General features: G+C 37.2%; 2 protein-coding genes across 2 annotated transcripts in view; one reads left to right on the top strand and one right to left on the bottom strand.

Annotated features, from left to right (window-relative positions):
- LOC143377894 (uncharacterized) overlaps positions 1 to 1,555 on the top strand; it is a 93,497-nt gene extending 91,942 nt beyond the window's left edge. The window contains exon 9 of the mRNA XM_076829711.1: positions 834 to 1,555. The gene's annotated coding sequence lies outside the window, so the exon portion shown is untranslated. The remainder of the gene's footprint in view (positions 1 to 833) is intronic.
- The window catches only part of LOC143377869 (uncharacterized), a 46,407-nt gene extending 28,502 nt beyond the window's left edge, over positions 1 to 17,905 (bottom strand). The window contains exon 1 of the mRNA XM_076829654.1: positions 17,229 to 17,905. The gene's annotated coding sequence lies outside the window, so the exon portion shown is untranslated. The remainder of the gene's footprint in view (positions 1 to 17,228) is intronic.
- Between the last annotated feature and the right edge of the window lie 4,704 nt (positions 17,906 to 22,609).

Below are 22,609 nucleotides of genomic sequence, written 5' to 3'. Positions count from 1 at the left end.
TGTTATTTTATTATAATCATAAATATTTTTCCACGAAAAAATTACTAAATGTTCTTTAAATGTTGCTCTTTAAAACGCAAAAAGTTTTGTAAAAATATACGCTTCCGCTTCTTCAAAAAAAATTCACAAATATTCGCCTCTTTCGACCGCCTGACTAGGCATAACCCCTTAATAAAAAATGCCCATCCACTGGTACGTGTTCATTTACTGATACATCCACCGGTATCAACGATCCTTCTTCGGAGCATATCTTCCAAACGGTTACGAAACAATTGCAACTGGCAACAAATTCTATGTCTCTTTCATAAGGAAACCGTCCGTGACTCTCCTCTCTGGATTACTGCAATCGATAGCGCGCGCGATTATAATAGCCGCCGATGGAACTCTCTTTAAGCACACCACGGAGGGAGATGTATGCCAAGATACAAGTTCTCCCATAAATTCTTGCATTTTTCCTTTCATACCGCGGCGAGGAGCAGTGACATAACGAATTGAAGGTCCCAGGGATATTTATGCGCGATATGGTGTCCGTTTCCGCAGGCTCCAGCGATGATTATTCGAACGCAGAGATGCGAGGTTCGAGGGAATTTCTGAGGCTTTTTACGCGAACGAACATAGTAATGGTGGTTTAATTTACATGGCGGAAACTATGGGACTACTTCGAAAATTCTGATACACTTTTGCGAAGAAACTACTTTACATTTCATTGAAGCAGGATGGATGAAAAATACTTTATACAGTTGTTTAAAAAAGGGTACTTATTTGAAGATGGGAAGGTTGAATTTTTTCCTTGTAATTCTTTTGTGAAAATAATGTTTTTATTGATTTTCCAGATGTTGCATGTGGAGCCTTGTGTTTCCATTGGATGGGAAGTATTCATCAACGGGGCACTCTTCATTTGTGTAAGTTGCGTTGATACAACTAGGTTCACAGATTGTCTTTTTTTTCCAAATGAGGAAATATAGTTTATGTGTGTATTAACTATTCCGTTTTTTCCGAGGAAACTACAAGTGGTTCGTTGCATTCTTCGTCGAGATTAATCACGTTAGTAATGGGCAAAGTAACTGTCTGTGAAGGCTGTTAACTCGACGTAAAGGTTGGAAGAGAATAATCGATCATTATTTTTTTTCGATCACCTTCGGTTTTTTAAGGTCGAAGAAAGATTGCAGTGAAGAATCAGGAACCAATGAATACTCTTAAATACTATGTCTGAATCTTCAAATATGATGTCATAGTCTCTTCAGAATACGCAAAAATAACAGCAAGTCAGGTCTCTGATATCTTTCGACGTCTGTGAAAAAATCCGTCTGAATCCTAAACGCATCTGAATGTTCGAGTATCACGACATAGTATCTTGAAAATAACTCAATCCCAAAGATCCCCGAACGATAGCAAAATCACCTCGAATATTAAATATTTTTCAAACTCTAAAGTATCTCCCTAAATCCCAATCACACCAGAATTTTCCAGTACCACAATCTTCAGTTTACTTAATTTGCTCAATAATTAAATTATCTAATAACCAAATGCCACAAATTTATTAAAGACCCTTCTAGTTAAGACTCAATATTTCACAAAGGCTATTTAAAAAATCCCATCTGAATTTTTAAATATCAAAACATAGTGCCCTCAGAATAACTGAATCCTAAAGGTCCATCGAAGATCCTAAAAAAAATAATACTACCAATCTCATCCTTCGAAATTTTTCAAAGTCTGCATGAGAAAACCCTTGAATCTATAATTCTTCACCACCTTTTTTGCTTCTTTTCACGAGGGGACAAGTCTCAGTAGACGACGCGACCCGCAACCGATTACGCGATATACGGTATAGTAATTACCGCGAATTGCTGGAGCGTTGTCGGAGCTGAATGTTGGTCCATTACAAATGTAATTGCATAACTCGTGCATCACCGGACTTAGTGGCCGTAGTGGTGTGCTAAGTATCCTCTTCCTGAAAGATTTCCCTCTTTTTTTCTTCTTTTTTTTTTAAAGAACGCAGAAGTAGATACTCGACGATGGAAAAAGGCGAACCAAATTGTTGGTTTTTTCTTCTTCTGTTTTTATTATTCAACAGTGGAACGCGCGCAATGATCGCATTCGTTGTGGCGCGGACGTAACGGATCGTTCGCAGAATGTTTATTCTCGGAAATTTACCACACTGAATGGAAGGCATACAATGCTTGTTTTAATTTAGATTAGAGTTGCTGATGTTTGATGGCAGAAATTTAATTTTCTTATATAGAATTTAATTATTTCTTTTTAGGAATAATAATATGAAGGCGTGCTTCACTTTCGTAATGCGTTTTCTTAGTTGGATAACTAGCACGTAGTTGAATATTTGCGTCTGTTGTGAAGAATGTTACTCTTTTATCGTAATGAATGGTAATGGGGGTGTTAATGCCTACTTAGACGTTGTTTGAATAAACTGCTGCGAGTTGTGAGGGGGGGAAATAATAGAAAAGAGGGGAGATGTAAGTTATTTCTTGTGTTACAAGATATTTCTGCTCGACCTCGAAGAGTATTACTGAATCAAGTGAATAAACTGCTAAAAGGGCTCTGCATAAGGCACTTTTGTCTTTTGTTATTGGTACTTCAATTATATTCAAATATTTTCTATATTTTTAGCTCAGTTCTGTCTACATGTACCAAATACCTAAACACCAACTTAGACACAACTATTTTTAAGGTTTTTTGTTACACGAGCCACTTCTGTGACTTACATGTGATAGTTCAGGTGTATTCACTTGGCTAAAATATGCACTGTTGGTTTAATAAAAGTAGAAGCTGATAGTAAATATGTGAATATACCCAAAATACCAATCGTGGGTTACAGACGTGGCTCGTGTGGAAGGGTCTTAAGGGTTGTGGTGGTCAAATTGGTACCTGGACATTTGGGAATCTGAATATTTGTAAATTTGGGTACTTGGGTCTCTGAATATTTGGGCCTCTAGATATTCGGATATCTGGATACTTGGGTGTTTGGATATTTGAGTTCCTGGATATTTGGGTCTCTGAATATTTTATTATCTGGATAAGTGGGTCTCTAGATATTTGGATCTTTGAATATTTGCACAGCTCGATATTTGGGTATCTAAATATTTCGATCTCTAGATATTTGGGTTTCTGGATACTTGGGTATCTGAACATTTGGATATCTAAATATTTGGATCTCTACACATTTGCATATCTAAATATTTAGATATTTGGATACTTTGATATCTAAATATTTAGATATTTGGATACTTCGGTATCCAAATATTTGGGTTTCTGGATACTCGGGTACCTGAATATTTGGATGTCTAAATATTTCGATCTCTACACATTTGCATATCTAAATATTTAGATATTTGGATACTTCGATATCTAAATATTTAGATATTTGGATACTTCGATATCTAAATATTTAGATATTTGGATACTTCGGTATCTAAATATTTGGGTTTCTGGATACTCTGGTACCTGAATATTTGGATATCTAAATATTTCGATCTCTACACATTTGCATATCTAAATATTTAGATATTTGGATACTTCGATATCTAAATATTTGGATATTTGGATACTTCGGTATCTAAATATTTGGGTTTCTGGATACTCGGGTACCTGAATATTTGGATATCTAAATATTTCGATCTCTACACATTTGCATATCTAAATATTTAGATATTTGGATACTTGGGTATCTAAATATTTGGGTTTCTGGATACTCGGGTACCTGAATATTTGGATATCTAAATATTTCAATCTCTACACATTTGCATATCTAAGTATTTAGATATTTGGATACTTGGGTATCTAAATATTTGGGTTTCTGGATACTCGGGTACCTGAATATTTGGATATCTAAATATTTCAATCTCTACACATTTGCATATCTAAATATTTAGATATTTGGATACTTGGGTATCTAAATATTTGGATCTCTAGATATTTGAGTTTCTGGATACTCAGGTACCTGAATTTTTGGATATCCGAATGTATGAGTACCTGAATATTGGATCACCTAGATATTTGGACATCTAGATATTTTGGTCTCTGGATACTTGGATACCTAAATATTTGGGTATCTAGATATTGCAGTCCCTGAATATTTTTATTGGATACTTGCTACAGACAGTGTTGTATTAAAAAGGATAGGAAATGTGCGAATGCACTCCAAATACCATGAGCAGTACACAGAAGTGTCTCTTGTGTAGAGACGTTTAAAAACATGGAAGCCAATGCAGCAGTCGAGTACCACGGAAGCACAGTAACTCAACGACTCAGTACACGTTTCCTATTCAAGCCTTGGCACGTGTTACACATAGGGGAGTCGCCAGACGAGTATGGAGGTCTCATACTGATTCCAACTCCTTGACACGGTCAAGACGTACGAAGGTTAGAAGCTTCTAGCTGAAAGGACGAGCAAACACGCTCGGTACAACGACGCGGAAGTTTTCTAAAGGAGATCGACCTTACCTACTTTTTATAATCCTGAATCACTAAATAATTCAACCTGAATTTTACGACTCTCGTTGCCAAGGCTACATACAGTTTACTAATTCCAGCAGAAATCTTCCTGAATCGAGCATCATGGAGCATAATAATTTATTCTGTTAGAATGCTATTATAAAATATTTGGAGATGCTGAAAATTCGAAAGTGTTAAAAATTCTTATTCAATGCTTACCTTGCAGTGTTTAATTACATCAAACTAACAGTTAATTTAAATTCCTCAGAATTTCATTATCCGGTGGTATTTATTTCAAAATCCTTGCAGGTATGTTTGACAACATCTTCACTTATAAAATATGACGAGCCACCAGTTCTCCCAATAATACAAAAATCAATGTAAAAAAATCGGAAAGCACACACAAGGAATAGGAGAAACAAAATAATTTGTCATTACCCATGTAACAATTTTTACTGGCTGGGATACTTAAAAGTATGCACCTGAGTAATTTCGTCGTCGAGAAAAAGAGTTTCTCAATTTATAGGGGGAGCTAATATGATAGATAATGGAAAGATAATTTTCAAAAAAATTACGAGTTTTGGGTTTTAAAGCTTCTTGATGTCAACGTTTTAAAGGGACATGAAACATAAATATTCAGCGACACATATTTAAACTGTTCCTCGCATTATTCCCTCGTTAATTTCAAAATGGGAAATAGAAAGAGGTAGAAATTTTTTGAGGCGACGTGGACTGCTCGCAATATTACAAGGGTAAAAAAGCGCAATAGGTCGTTGTACCCATGAATTTGAAGCAATTTGACACGAACTACTCTTAACAGTCCCATTACGGTATTATCTCGTTATCGCGCGAAAATGGAATGATGTAAGCGAATCAAAAAGACACTGTTGCATACGTGCATCGGTTAATAAGAAGCTCACGTATCGATTGTGAGGTTCCCGCAGTTCAAACAATCGAGATTCCAGTTTGCCTCGCGTGTCATTAATTTCTCAATGCCTGGAATCTGCAATTCTCATTTTACCATAAACACGTCGCCTAAACGAATCACTTGAAATAATTAGAGGTCTCTTGCTTAATACCTGCCTCGCGAAATTTCATAATTTAATTCGTTTATCAATCAAAAAATTTAATTCAGTCGATTACTTACTTCACCTTTGTCGCCAAAATTTTAGTTCCATTTTTCGATGTTTTTGTACGCGTAAAAGTTAAAAAAAATCTCCTCGTCACCATCTAATATAGTTTTCTGGATCTGAGGAGCTCTTTTTACACCGTTGCTAATGTGAGTAAAATGCAAAGGCTCCGCGAGAGGAAATCTTATTAAGCTTTTCAGCGAGGCAAGCTAAAGACGGCTGTAAAATGATCCTTAGTTGCGTAATTCCGATCCCATTTGCTATTAATTTTTTTGCGTTCGCCTGTGTCGCCATTTTACCGGATTACATCGATGCGTGCCGATCATTTTTAAAAGACTGATTCAACGCGAACGATGTAGAATTTTAATAATTTTAATGACAACGAAAACGGAAAATACAATATACGTATCCTTGCGATAAAAATTTTTGCGAGGGATGGAATTAGTATTGGAAAGCATTAAGAAAAGGGTCGCGCAAATTGATGACCTATTTCATTTCGTATTCGAGTTACAATTATTTTGGTATTCAATTTTTCTTCAGCTGTTAAGTAATTCCATTAAGATGTTTAGTTTCGTTTTTTTTTTTTATTAGATGTCAATGAAAGGGTGCCGTTTTAATTTCATAGTTAATGAACTGAATGTTTTATTAGATAAATAAAATTATATATTTTATTTCTCTCACGATTCACGATAAGATATTGAGTTGTATGCCCTATGGTGTAACCCCCTGTTGACTTCTAGCCGTAAATTAACCCCCACTGACCTGACAGGTCCCCGTGCGTCACACTTTTACCATTTAAGCAATCCTCGAAGATGCTACAGTGACTCAGCAGTGTCTTGTCTTTAGAAATTTTAGCATCTGCGAGATTATTTCCTTGAAACAATATTGACACCTATGGTTCACGATCGCGAAAGGGCAATTAACCCTTAACTGGTATACTGCTTTTTCAAACGTAACTGTTATCTTGGGGTCGTGGCAGACTCCAAATAAAAAAGGACACAGAAATTTGTAAAGTCGACATTAGATCAACCTCTATGAATACCTATTTAGTTCGTAGGTAATGTATAAAATAATAGATACGTAGAAACTTAAACTATTACGATCAAATTAATTAGAAATTCAGTTTACAAACTTAGACAACCAAATATTTTGCAGCGAACCTTGCGTGCTTGGGGTCATGACTGACCCCAGGATACCAGTTGAGGGTTAAAATGCAGAAACTAATTTTCTCTGATTTTGAAAGAATCAATATAGTCAGTCACGTGAACACGGTGCTCGAAATAATAAATATCCTATTTTAATAACTCAGTAACTCACGAAATTCAATTTACTCAATGCACTTTGTAGGTAGTCTACTGTTTTTTTTTTATAGTAATTACTAATTATAAAAAGTTTCCTATTGGGGGCATATCCATAAAAATCATCAGTTTCAATTACGAACTACTGCGATGAAACTTATTCGCTGAAAGCTGCGCTTTCGATACTTTAAATGCTTCAATTTACCACATTACTATATACACTATAGTAACATAATAAATTGTAACCTGGATGGATAAAGTGGACAATATTACACAGTAGGTACATTCCCTTTAACGCTGCCATTTCGTCCCTTCCTCAAAACTCATCCAAGAGAAAAGCAGGAATATTAATGGCACGGATACGTTTATTTATTTCTTTATACTTTAACCGCTTCGAGTCATGCAAAGTCAAGCAGTGCTAATCAGTGATAACTGTTACTCATTAAAGCGCCCGTTTCGCTTAGTCACGATTGTATCAATATTTAAAGTAGAAGAGCGGTCGAAGCACCTAGGGTTGCTGAATTTCCCCAGAGCTGATCCTCCTCACTGTTAGCAAACACCTAATTCCAGTGATTCCCTCGATGTTTACCCGATACCGAGCCTTTCCCCGTCCACCGCGTTTCGTTCTCTCATTTTGTTATTACTTTCCCTTGGCAATCGTATCGGTCTGCTGATCTTCGTGACATAGATTTCTAACAATCAGTAAAATTCATCGTTACGTAAACACGGTGAACAGCCGTTACCAAACGCCCCGCAGATTTACGAGTTTCTCCATCGCGACGGAAACAGACGCTATTACTCAGGCACTCCGGTTTGCACGCGAGTAAAATACCGACTCGCACGTGACGGAAAATTTATTTAGTGCCAGCGACACGACTCTTTTCCGACCATGCTCTCCCGGTTCTCTGGGATCTATCGATCTCGACTGGTGGATCATTAAAATTGGCTAAGATTGATGTCATTCCGTTTCAAACGATTCTTCTGGCTTCTGATCTTTTTGCCCTATGGAATTGAGTGGCACTTAAGCTTTCGATAATTCAATTCTTTATACTGGATGTTTGTTTAAGGAGACTAAGTAGGCAGTCAATGTGCTCGAAAATCAAGTATTTTTCGCGAATTAATTACAAGGAGATGACAGCAAGCACAGGCTTTTCCTTTTGTACAATGTTTATTACTATCGCGTAGAGTAAAAAATATATTTTTTTGTATATATATATATATATATATATATATATATATATATATAGGTATTTATTTTCCAAACGGCGCCACACGAGGTTTGCAGTGATATTGGGCTTAAAAATAAAGATACAATAGTTTCCTTGGAATATATTTCTCCTAGAACCTGTGATGTTGGTCTGAACCTCGGAAAAAAGAATTGACCCAAAACTATTAAAATAGCGACTGGAGAAGGCGATTTTTACCATAAATGTCGATTTTCAGGGTGCACAGATGACTGTTTTTTTATCTCGCCAACTAGATTATTTACACTTTAATGTTCAGGTTCAGTGCAGAAAGGAACATATTTGAAAGTCCATCCGCACCTCTACTTTTTTTGTAATCACTGCAAAACCGCAGAAAAACCGCCTACACATCAGACGACTGAAGCACCGTCATATATATATATACACTGATTTTGATGAGCCTTGGCACGATGAATCTATGTCGAAAATAAGTAAATAGGTGTCCGAGCGTTTCTGCCATTGGGCCTTAATAATAGAGATATTTACGTGGAAATTATTAAAAATTTTAGTGGGTAAAAATCCCACACTACCCTGGCGTCCGCGGGAGATTCCCTTCTGAAGGAGTTGGGGTGCCTTTTGATGATTTCCCCAAGTTAAAAAAAACTGTATAAATTTTTTTATAATTTTTTTTTTAACTTGGGGATATCTTCAAAAGGCACCCCAAGTTAAAAAAAACTGTATAAATTTTTTTTATAACTTATTTTTTTAACTTGGGGAAATCTTCAAAAGGCACCCCAAGTTAAAAAAACTGTATAAATTTTTTGTATAACTTTTTTTTTTAACTTAGGGAAATCTTCAAAAGGCACTACTCCTTCAGAGGCGAATCCCCCGGGGGTGCCAGGGTAGTATGGGATTTTTACCCATTAAAACCCCACGGCCACTATGAATTTTTTAATAATTTCCATTTAAATATATCTATTATCAAGGCCCATTGGCAGAAACGCTCGGACACCTATTTTATTTTCGACACAGATCCATCCTGCCAAGGCTCATCAAAATCGGTGTCTACCTCATGGTGTCCTCCCCTTGTTAGTCACAATTTATATTCATCTCCTCGCAATTAATTCGCAAAAAATACTTGATTTTCGAGCGATGTGACTACCTAAGTAGTTTCCCTTAATGTAATTCCTATAAATATTCCTGGGTGTTATTGAGAGCATTCATTGGAAGATCCCATTGGAACTAATTTCCACTGAGAAGAATGCTAATTTGACACCATGTACTGTTTATTAAATCAAAGTATTTTCCTTGGCTACCGACGACATTGTGCCACTGTTCTGGTAATACTACAAGTAGGTGTGCACCTAGCCGTACACCTGACAGTGAGCGACACATGTTTGCACTGACCTAATGCAATTTCAAACCAAAGCAACAGAAGAAGAAATAGGGTAAAGGACCCAATTGCTGACACCTAACCAATTACTGTCACCTTAAGCTATTTTACTTAAAATAACGAATAAATAAACGTTGTAAAGTCATACACAAAAAGAATTATGTAATTCAATTATTTTTATAGATGATATACTATAGTTTATTTATTCGTTATTTTAAATAAAATAGCTTAAGGTAGCTTAACAGTAATTGGTTAGGTGTCAGTAATTGGGTCCTTTACCCTAGATCTCGAAATAAAGCAGCAGGCAAACTTGCGCACACTACATACATCCCTCTGCGATAAGCGACGCAAAAACCACTTCCACCAGTTTCCAAGAAGTCCTACTAAGTGATCAAGGAACTAACAAACGATCATCCGCGTACAAACTTCAATCCCTGTTATCTCTAACAACTCATTCCAAACACTCGGGCAATTATTTCAGATTGTCCGAGGAACAATTTCAACCGCCGCGTACCAGTTGCAACAGGACACAAACCCAATGTCATCGTTCAGCCATCAACCCTCGAGAACCCACTATAAAAATAATCAAAATCCACCCCAATGGACGAGGAAACTTACCACCACTCTGCCGCAGGAATCCGGTGCAAACTGTGACGCAATGCCGCACAGTGTAATACCTACGCATGGATATGGGAAATTGAGGTCGAATCGGTGGTCTGAAAGTCGTGTGCTGTTTCTACCTCGAGGAGAGGGATTAAAAAAAAAAGAGAAAAAAAATTGAGGAAGTATCGGCCGGCGATCGAGTGTTCGATTTCGATTTCGCTTTCACTGGTACGACCGCCTCGGCGACGGCGACGGCGACGACGCTCGTCGTCGAACCGGGTCAAGTGCATTGAAGCCTAAAGGCTACTATTCTACGCGCACAGCTCCTATAGGTCTGTTCGGCGTCCCTATCGAGTGCATTCAAAGGAACTCACAAATTACGCTGTTAGTAGTCCGCGACACGCGTCACCGTGTCCGTGTGTACGACGGTCCGTCGGCAATTCGTATGATCTGCGTCATTTGTCAGCGGCAAGAACGAGACACTGCTCAAAACAATTAGGTGGATCACGTTCCTGGACGATTGTGATGAACGGAGGGGGCGGGGGGGGCGAGGGGGTGGGCGCTGGTCACCGATTTCCTTTAAATTTCGTATTATCTATGGCGGACGATTATAGGATAATTAACTGGGAAATTAAAAGTGTTTCGAGACGCGGCATCACGCCTGGAAGTGCGGTGTCTCTCCCGAAAAATGATATTTTTGGTTTTAATTTTTTAAAGGTGATAAATATTACTATTTTGATTTTCTTCAGTGCAAGTAGTAGCACAAGATGTTTAACTAATTATTATTATTATTATTATTGTTATTATTTCGTCTTTATTACTCGTAAAACAAAGGTATAGTACATAAGGAGAAAGTAAAGGCGAGTAAAGGCGAGGCTGCAGTATAAACTGTTAATAGGCCTAACCATAAAATATGTATATATATGTATGTAAATATGTAATATGTATCCTTGGGAAAAGTTTTCATTGCAAAATTTGCCCCTCCCATAATTAATCTGAGTGAGATTTTGGGCAAAACGAGATAACTACGCTAACATTTTCTACATTGCTGTCCTTTACTTATGGCTCCAGTAGTACCAGTCAACTTTTTCCCCCGCTTTTTTTTTACCGGAGATCATAATAGTACATGTCAAAAGTACAGTACAGTGGCGGGAAGAACAGTGTAAATTAAGGGGGAATAATATTCTTTGGATTAAAAGCATAACAAAATTTGAGATTTTTTTTTAAGAAACCAGCGTTTCGATTAATCTGGAATTTGGACCATGTTTTGATGCATCTTTGAGGAAGCTGCAGTTTTTTTTTTATTAATTTCTAACCATAAATATAGTAGTTATGCATGATCGACCATCACGCCGCGAAAAATTCGCCCGCCGTTTGTGTGCACGATATTTATCTACCAGGTAATCCGAAACAGAAAAATGAAACGGCGTCTTATTTTATGCATATGTAGCTTGAAATTGATGAACCAGCAAAAAACAAAAAAATTGATTGAGCAGTGTGGAGAGTTTTCAAACTGAAAGGTCTGAACGTTTAATTTTTGCGATTCAATTTTGCGCCAATTTTCTTATGTAACAAAATAAGTATAGAACTTAGCGGTATTCTGGTTCATCAAATTGAAGCTACATATGTACAAAGTAAAACGCCGTTTCATTTCTCTGCTTCGGATTACCTGGAAGGTAAACATCATGCACACCAGTGGACGACGAGTTTTACACGGCGTGATGCATAACTCCTATATTTATTACTAAAAATGAATAAAAAAAAAACTGAAACTTCCTTAAGGAGGTATAAAAACATAGTCCAAATTTCAGATGAATCGAAATGCTAGTTTCTTAAAAAAAAAATCCTAAATTTTACTATGTTTTTAGCCCACATATGATTCCCCCTTTAAATTATGTCGATGAATACGACGAAGAAAATAATTTCTCATCTCAAGCTAGACAGTTTCTTTTTTGTTCCTTTAGTGAATCGAAGTTAAAAATAAAATTTCCTCTGCTCAATTTGTAATTTAATTGAAATTTTGTAATTTTTGCTTCGAGTATGAAGTATATTTTGAAAGTCTAATGGGGCGAGACATATGTTATCAAAATTCATGACCAGGTTTTAACACCTGATCTTACACACTACCTACTGGAAATATTCTAAGTGTCTTCCTGCAAAACTAAGAATTCTGATTTATACTTACTCCTTTGCCCGCCCACCAGAAATATAGTTAGCGCACAATACTTATGCGTAATAACGTGGGAAACGCGCGGCGCGCAGGTCTGAGAGGTTCGTCAGAAATTCCAAATGCCAAGCAGCGATGTATGCACTCGCGCGGAAGCCGGAAGCGTATTCATGTTGCAGTGGCAAGTCATTTAGTATTTCTTTAATTAGGCAATTAAATTGGTCTTGTTTTTATACAAAGGTTTATATAAAGTACCTTGAAAAGGCAGAACTCTGAATGTGAGTTTTTTTTTAAACAATTTTGAAAGCTGGAGTAGTGGTTAAAAGGTGGACCCACTATGGAGTTAGTGGAGCAAGTAGTTCAAAATTTTAATCGAAATGATTGAGGAGATTCTCGTGCACTATTATTTTTAAAAATAAAAATAATACTACAGTTTTGTCCTAAAGGTGCAAATCCACGATGAGACAAAAGTATCGTGCCTCACGTGAGACTTTAGCCTCGCGAGGCAATTATTTCATTATTTTGTTATTTTTTAATTAGACTCTCATGAGTCAAGTTTCGTGATATATTTTCAAGAATCTCATATCTCGCGACTATTTTCATTATTTACATTTAGTTGCTGCTGAGATATTTGTCTCGTGCAAAAACTCGTGGATTCGCACCTTAAGAAAGATGTTGAGACATTATCGAGGTGTTATTGCATCGATTGCTTCTCACGATAGCTTTCACAAATTAACGCCATAAAGTCAATGAAGTAAAATAATAATATCGTCCTTCTACCTGTAGCACTTGGAGGCGTGGATTTTCAAGTGTCCACAGGGTGGTTAATGAATAACAGTGCAATGGGGGGAGGGAGTGCTTCTTCGTGAAAAAATAAATTAAGAGTATGGAATAAATTGTATATAAATAACTTTGAAAATTCGTCGAGTCGAATTCTATAATTAGTTATTATTATATAGTGTTGCACTTACAAATAGCATAAATCTCGCATTACTATGAACCCATTTAAAATACGATTTCTAGACGAAGCTGAAAAATTTAAGTTGTGTCAAGATTTACTTCTTTAGAAATTATTGAGCATATTGTCTAACATATTTTTTATTTCCAAAGTTGCAGAAGGGAGCGAAATATCAGAAACCAAAGAACTGCGCACTTGCTCCTATACAATCCTCATCAAATATTTAGTTGGCGCGCCACTAGTAATTTCCAAAATACTAGTTACCTCGGTAACCACCACGTTATCCCTCAATTATTTCGAGCGAGTCAGAACCATTGCCTACTCGTGTCAAGAGCATCTCAAGATCATTTTTATTTTCCACGTGGAATGTATGTATTCATTTCTAAAAAGAAAAATCGAAGAGAAAAGCACAAGGAGACCAATTCAAACGTATCATATGTATAGTGTACGATGTTATTGGAAAAGTAGAAGATAAAACGTGTTCCAGGATGGGCAGCTCTTCCGCATTGCAGCGGCCGAGCATCTGCGTGTCACATACTACCTGCAATCTTCTGATTTCCGATTTACTTGTACTGTTTATTTTACGTCTATTTTACAAACGTCCATGCAAACATTTGTATGAAATCTATCCCGTTATACTCCTGCTTACGTTCGACAATGGCACAGGTTCTACTTATCACATCTCGCGACATTTAATTAATCTTAAAGTGTCTTTAAAAGGATACCACGTAAAACTATGCATCTTTCGGAACAACAAATATTTTATGTACTTTTTTAAAACACCTAAAAAAGGATCACCTTAAATACACACTACTATACTATATATTTATTTTATAAAACGTGAGGAGGTTGCAGAGAATATAAAAAAATCGTTTAATAAACAGACAATTTATTCGATTATTCGTATTTTTTTTAAATAATCCTCTGTTTAATATGCACAAATTTTGTTATTCTAGCGTAAAAATGTGTTACAGAATTATAGAAAGTAAAGTTATATTTTTTGGCAGGTGTATTTATTGTGTGTTAGTGGAACACTGTTTGCAAATTTCGCATTACTAATTTATAGCCTCTTTGAACTATTTTAAGCAGTTTGTGTATAGGATGTAAAATCACGATGCAAATTGTGATGCTCACAGGTTAATTTATCTAACACCTGAGCTTGCTTTTACAATTGTTTTATAGTATGCACATTGTCTTCCTAGTTGTCACTAACTCGAGTTTGAGTATCACCTTATAGAAACAGCATCCTACCAAAGCTTACAATCTACTCTAAAAGGTCGACGTTTAATCACGATATTGAAAAGCAAAGAAAAAAAGAAAGATTTTGAAAGCAGTGAAAAATTCAGAAACTCTTTCCGCTGTGTTAAAAAGGCACACCACTGTCACCGTCTTAAACAGCCAACTTGCAAAAACACTACAATATTTAACGACTTAAGGGTACTAGGCATTCGTTTTCGTCGAAAATGAAGCATTTCTTTTTCGATTAATTACAAAGAAATAAATTGATGCTGAGCCTTGTCCCTTGACACAAAGTTTATTAACATCATAAGCTTTAAAAAAACATGTTTGTTTAGTAAAAAATTTGCATCATATATGAAGCTACAGAGGCTTAATAAAAGAGGCCTCATTAAAGAGGCTTTTTAAAAAAGTTTCTTTTGTTTTGGAGTGATAACTCAAAAACAGAGGTTCCAATCGATTCCAATCCAATTCGAGCATGTTCACAAAATGTGTAGTTTCGGCCTGAACCTAAATTGAAGTTAATCAAACCTTGTTCTGTATGAATAGAAACTAAAACCTCATCTTTGTCTAACGAGAAACATACTTTTTTGAAAAATCGCCATTAGCTGTCATTTCCATGATTTTGCTTCTTTTTAAACGATTTTATTCAGCTTCGATCCTCTGTTTGTATGTTTGTATGTATGGTTCAAATTTGGAAACTCAAATTTAACCCACTTGCAACTATCCAATTGTCTTGAGAGTTTGCAGGCGTGCGTAGTTTGGATGACAATGCAATATTTAAAAAAAAAATTAATCCCGATTGGGTGAAAATATTACCCAGTCATCAATAAATATAAGCCATAACCACAAATCCAAACGACTTGAAATCAGCCACTCGCGTTCTTTACAAAAACGACAAAAAGCCGCTGCGCTAGTCGCATCGCGATTACCGAAAATACACAATTTATCGGGAAATGATCCGTCACGTACGTACGAACAGTAAAACTGAAACTTTTGAAGGCGTTCGTAGTATATCACCATCGAAATTGTAGTACAAGAAAAGAATTATTTTTTAGTGACTGTAGCACTACAACGTTAAGCAAACTGTTAAACTGTATACAGCAGTAAAATATATTTGTAAAGAAGTCTGAGCTGTGTAATGTAAATCCACAAACACTAAAAACTAGAAAATGAAAAGTATATAAAAAAAAATTATATTAAACGATTTTATTAAAAATGCAGTAAAAACTACAAAATAATTATTTTCTTGTACTGCAATTTTGACGGTGTTAATATCGTTTTAAATAAAATCGTGGGGCACGATATTTCATAACAGGATATGAATCACTTTAATATTGCAACTTTTGGTTGCACACGGTGCCCCACGATTTTATTTAAAGCGATATTAACACCATCAAAATTGTAGTACAAGAAAATAACTATTTTTTAATTTTTAGTGCATTTTAATGTAGCTTTTACTGTATTTTTAATAAAATCGTTTAACATAAAATTTGTTTATTATATATTTTTTATATAAGTTCAGTGCAGAACCCAAGTATTCTGAAATAGAATTTACGTTTCGTCAGAATCGTTGCAAAACCAAAGAAACTTTTTAAAAAGCCTCCTTAATGATCCATCTGCAACTTCATCTACAATGCATATTTTACCTAAACAAACAGGCTTTTTTAAAGCTTATGAAGTTACTAAACATTGTGTCAAAGAACAAGTCTCAGGTTCAATTAATTTATTTGTAATTAATTGAAAAAGAAATTCTTCATTTTCGACAAAAACCGCTGCCTAGTACCCTTAAGGCCCTTCCACACGAAACATTTCTTCTCCCCCGACCTCTTTCAAACTAACCCTCTCCTTTCCTCACCGAACATCTCCAAACTACCAATCGCGACGCAGAAAAGAGCCTCACGTGAGCAACTCCCTATCCTCGAAGCTTGCACCGTGGAATCCAAAACTGTAGCAGACTGCTCATCCTACGAGCTTCAATTCCCAAAATCTCTAACACTCAAGCAGCTAACTCAGAATTCAAGCAAGGCGCACGGAATCGCTCAAAATTCTCGTAGCTCGCTCCAAAAAAAAATCCCGCAAACTATTCAACAGGCCTCCATTCAACGGAGTCGTGTACCGACTTAAAAGTATCGCCAACGTTAGAAGCCGGGGACGAGAGTGAAGGGTGAGCAGCTCCATTAGATTTTAACATTCACCGAATGTCGCCGCGGCCGGGCTGGCTCAAAAGCAACCGCTTTATTAAAAATTCCTGCCCACCGCCTCTGCCGCGGCGGCCAAGTCCGCCGGGAGCATTAAAAGGAACTCACAAATTACATTATTAGTGCCATCTGACACGCGTCACTGTCTACTTTGGCGCAGACGAGCGCACGGCCGATCTCGTACGTCACCGATGAGAGCCGTTTTCGTACCTTTTACGCCGCTTTTCGCCTTTGGAAGAAAGTGTCATTACGTTGGACGCGGCGCGGCCTGAATGCCAGCCGAGCGGCAGCGGCTCGTCAAGTGGCTGATTCAAAGACAAAAAATAAACGATGAACATCCTTTTTCCCGACGGGTTACATAATTTTTTTACACCGCCTCGGTTCACGGTTCGTTATCTTTCCTTAAATCGCCCGCAGTTATGTCGGCTCAAAGGGGACCTAAGTTTTTACCAGTTTACCGCTTTACCCACCCGTCCTCTGAGAGGGAGGCAACGGCACGTCCGACCGAAGCGCTAATTACCACCGATTATGCCCACGTAGCGATGCTATCCGTCGATGGAACGATAGGGGATGATTACGGGGTGGCTTTGGCGAAGGTGGTGTACTCACTTTGATCCACCGTGTCCAATTCGTCGGCGAGCGTCGTTCACGAATTCTGGGCCAGCCGCGTGGGCCTACTTTCCCGCTAGAAAAGCTACAGGGTCACCGGCGTTGCTCCTCGCCAATTGGATAGCCCGCGACCGTGCTGTACGAATTTGAGAAACAGTTACTCGAACGGACCGAGATTTAACCGAACTTGAGAGGCAGAGAGTCCCCGAGGGTTTGATCGTCCGAGGTGCGTGTGCACGATTCTAGGTACGGTCGAATTGCTTCCGGTTTCAGCGTCTCCAATTGTACATGCCCCGTACGTCGAGGAACGATGTACAAGACCCTGCAAGTATTACCGATGGGTCCGTTCTGCGCGCCGTCGAGCGCACTACTGCCCGGGCCGCTCGTGGCCCCGACACCGGCTCGAAAACACACGTATTCTAATGCGCCAGCGGGATCTAGGAGGGCGACCGTACGAACTCACAGCCGATTCGCGTCTTCATTGATAGCGGCGCGCCAGATAAGGAACCGGTTCGAGCGCTTTTCCGCGCGATTCCAGAAGGAGGATGCACGGATGAACCAATTAATGACACGCTTTCTGTTGGCGCACTAGCTGCTGGCTAAATGTGTCGGGCCACTTGGCGATTTTCATTGACCCTGCCGCGGCCTTCGGTCCGACTATCGACGTAACATAATATTAAAGAATAACAGACACTTGTGAGAGACAACTTCCTTTAATTTCGCCCCAAATCGGGGGCTCTTTGAAGAAATGGGACCACGAGTGGGTTCGAAAAGACCCGAGGAATGGAGTGAGTGTTGTAGAAATGGGAACGCGAGTGGGTCAAAAAGGACCCGGTAGATGTAGTAGGTATTAGGCCACCAGCTCGACTTTTACAATCCAGCAAGACTACAGTTAGAGATAAATATTGGTGGCTGAACACAAGCAACACCTACCTCGAAGAATTATGAATAGACTAACTGGACAACCAACTATGCAAGATACAAGCAGATAACAACAAGACTGTCAAAAATGTTAGGCTAATGCCTACTGTGTAATATGTATATAAACTAGGTTAGGTAGGTTAAGAACTTTAGATAAGTCGCTAATATCAAGATGAACATCCTGGTTTTATAGCCGATTTTCCCAGGTTAAACTCATAACCGTACTGCCATCATGTAGGCTTGTTTATAATACAAAAAAAGTACATATTAACAAGGGAAGTTCGTTTTTCTAGGTACGAGCGCTCAGACAAGACTGATACTTATTACTAAGTTTATAATTGAAACGAGGTGCCTTATTCCGCTGTGTTTACACCTGTTTATATGTATAAGAATGTTATGTACTCCAAATATGGCTAAATAAACACATTTTATAAAAAAAAAGTATTAAGGAATGAGAACAAAAGTGGGTCAAAAGAGACCCGAAGAGCGTAGTATGAAAAAACGAGTCTCAAATCCTCATTCCTCCTTTACTAATGTATTATTTGGATTGAAACTGCTTCGTATATTTAAATAACGAATAATCGTTAATAATAAACAATAATATTTTTGTTAATTTTATTTTTAAATTTTTTGACTGGAGAAATTTAATATGTCCTTAAAATATTAAGCCGTATTAATTAATTGAACTGAGTTGTATTTTGGTATGCTCGTTTCTTGTAAATATACGATATTGGGTCACTTTGAGCCAAATACTTACTTATCCGTGTAACTTTACAAATTCCGTATTTCTAAAGGTTAAATAAATGAGAGCACCAGTGGGTCATAAAAGACCCATGGGACTTAGTGTGTGTTGAAGAAATGGGATTACGATTGGGTCAAAAAAGATCTGAGGTGTTACAGAAATGGCACCATTATTTGGTAAAAAATGAACCGAGGAGCGTAGTAGGCAATAGGCGCCTTCTGAGATCCCTACTAAATCTATATATGTCAGTGTCACCCGCATCCCTTATTTTGAAAATGGTAAAAGTCGAATTTAGTATTTTAACAAAATCTTGAATGCTTTTAAATAAATTAGTGTATGCAAGTTTATATCCCGAAACAAGGAAAAGTAGACTTACACTACTTGCGAAATTCTAAGCAACGAACTTATGCCTCACTTTGGTTTTTTCAATTACACTAGTTTACAAAATCCAAAAAATTATTTGTGATCGAGACTTCACTATGAAATTCTTATGCAAGGTGGTCCTCTAAACTGAAAAATCGACACGAGACGAAATCCTATGGATACGTTTTTGAGATATCGCCCGATGAATATTTTGGTAATTTTTTAAGGAGACCACCCGACGTTTTTGGCCATATCTCGCGTTAGAGTCGACCGAGTTGATCGCGACGACTCTTAAATTAAAGGTAATTAAATTTCATACAATTATTTTATTAGTGTTTCCCAATCGGACCAATAGTTTAGGCGGAATCGAGCGAAACTTAAGAAAAATGTAATGTTTTGGGGCCGAAATTGAAATCGAAAATTCACTACATAGCCTGGAAGACATAGAAGTTATCATGTGACGTCCATTTTCTTATTTTTAACGTAGCGTATACACTTTTACGAAGGAAACAAGCCCAACCTGAGCAAAATCCATGCACAAATAAGGAAGTTATGGGCGATAGAGTGGGAGTGCCTATTTTCAACTTTTTCCCTATTTTTGCATTTCTTCCTGTTTCTTATGAAACTGTTCCTGAAAACAAATTTAAATGTATTTTATTTTTATTTTTTCTCTTACAAGGAACCAGTCGTAGTCCCCATCATTGACTCATCCCAGAATCCTAGATAGCGTCTCTCAATACTTTTCATCTGCTGACGAAATCTCTCGCCATGTTCATCGTTTACAACACCAAGATTTGGTGCAGGGTTTGTCGGTTTTTAAAAACCGGTTTGTCAATGATGGGTGACTACGACTGGTTCCTTGTAAGAGAAAAAAAAATAAAAATAAAATACATTTAAATTTGTTTTCATTGAAGACAAATACGAAATTCGCCAAGAAACAGGAAGAAATGCAAAAATAGGGAAAAAGTTGAAAATAGGCACTCTCACTCTATCGCCCATAACTTCCTTATTTGTGCATGGATTTTGCTGAGGTTGGGCTTGTTTTCTTCGCAAAGGTGCACACTCTACGTAAAAAATAAGAAACTGGACGTCACATAATAATTTCTATGTCTTCCAGGCTATGTAGTGAATTTTTTATTTCAATTTCGGCCCCAAAACATTAAATTTTTTTTAAGTTTCCCTCGATTCCGCCTAAACTATTGGTCCGATTGGAAAACACTGTAGGCAAGAATTCTAAATGATTTATATATCCTATTGATCATTTTTAGGTATGCTTACTTACATTTTTACATATTTTATCTGCAAAAATGTAAGATTTTGGCATTTCATTTTCAAATATGAGGTTGGTGCCTATTTTCTACCTTAACAGTATTCAACAGCAGTGCCTTGTCTTTCACAAAAAAGTTGCCCAAAAAAGACCTTTGATTCTGTATCGTTATGAGTTTCTGAGAAAACAGGTATCAATATTTTATGCGGTACATTCCCTACTTTTTTATCACACCCAATCTTATTATGCGTTCCACGAGTCATTGTCACGAATATTGGCAATAAATTAGCCATGACGTCCAGCTTACAGTAACGATTCTTAGTTGTGGTTTCCCAGAATCACGTGGCGTCGAAGAACAACGGGTCTAAGATCCCCAATGCATTGTTTCATAAAACAACGAATCAGGAACATCGATTTACGTTGCAAACTGGCGGCGATATTTTTCGCAGCTGCTTCGCTCTTTAAATTCGTGCTGAAATGTAAAGGCAATTCAACTCCTTCCAACATTATTCACTTTCACATAATTTACATGCATCGAAAAACTGTGAAACTATCAACCTTTCGGGAGTTCCCTGATGAAAGCAGCTGGTCATCGTGTATTTTTATATGAAGACCCAAGGACAAGCTAAAGTCGTCGCTTCGGCACAGGAACTGTTAATAATTCAATAATCACTAATTTACGAAATAGACTCGCGTGCTCTTACTAACAGTAATGTTAATTCATTCAGAAAAGTGACTGTGACGAAAACAGAAATCTGTATTCCGCTATCACGTTTCCCCTCCCAAAGGGTAACTATCTTCAATGATTTATGATGCGACAGAAAGTGCATACATTTCAATTTTATGGCATAGGTGCAGTATCAGGAGTCTGACCTATTTCGCGCGCGAATAAATAGTGAAATATTAGAAGCGATTCGTGGTCGACTATCCTTGGAGAGGCAAAGAGAAATCAAGGAGTGTAAGTTTGAAGCAGAATCGATTTATATAGGTGTCCATACACGGGACTGTGACAGTCAAACAGAAAAAGTTTCTCACAGCCGCATGGGAATTTTTCTTAAAAACAAAATACTAGTTGTGAGCCACAGAAGGCCTCGTTTGAAGAGGACCTAAAAGTTCAGGTGTCTAAATCGATGCCTGTATATTTCGATTCTTTTTTTAGAGCACAGGCGCTTTGTTAAAGCTGAGCCTTGTAATTCGAAGGATCTATCAAAAACATACAAGGTTTATTCATCACGAGGTAATTTTTTGCGAGGCTGTTCGGGTCGAGGCTTCCTTAACTAGAACCGCACGTTCTGGTTGCATGCTTCTAGAAGAAACAGAGGAGATAAATTTATCAAAGTGTATTTTTTCTTAATCTTCACATTAATATCATAAATGGAATTCAGTAGAATTCTTTAGGAATATAAGTAGAATCATACTTGGAATGATACAAACAGGTGTAGGGGCATCATAGTAGGAGGAAGTCATTGAAGAAGCTGGAAATGAAAGTTTAACGAAAATCTTAATGTTTTTTTAAAATATTAAAACGCACCAGTAATGCTTTAGATAAGAAATGAATGGAAAAGTAGCACTGCCCTCCTCAGTTAAAATGTCCTATCCAGCATTTTTCCAGTTTTGAAGAAATATTGAAATATTTAAAGTATCATGCGTCTTTTAGCTTTTAAGTGAAGTTAGAAAACCCCACGTGCTTCGTAGAGATTTAGAAACAGTCTAATATATTTTTTTTTTTTAAAAGAACGACACCAAGAAAATGGTAAAACTTCAGTTACCTTGGTTGTTTCAAAAAGCTAGATAGGACATTTTAACTAAAGAGGACACAGCAGTAGTGCAACATTTCGCGATGAAAGTAAATTTAACATTTGTAAATGCATTACATTTTAGAATAGGATAATTCGAGTAGTTTCTTTTATTTTTTTCAAGCATAGCAAAAAACGTCCAATATCCCCAAAAATGGTAACCCAGCAATTTGCGTCTCCCCTCCTTTATAAATTATTACGAGAACCCGCAGAAGTTCTCTTTTACACTCCCTCAATCTGCAATAAATTCGAATGTATACGACAAGTGCGTTTCAACTTATTGTTTGATTAA

Source organism: Andrena cerasifolii, chromosome 16 (assembly GCF_050908995.1).
Source record: "Andrena cerasifolii isolate SP2316 chromosome 16, iyAndCera1_principal, whole genome shotgun sequence".
Taxonomy (NCBI): Eukaryota; Metazoa; Arthropoda; class Insecta; order Hymenoptera; family Andrenidae; genus Andrena; species Andrena cerasifolii.
The sequence above is the reverse complement of the archived record's forward strand: the minus strand, read 5'-3'. Positions and strand labels throughout refer to the sequence as shown.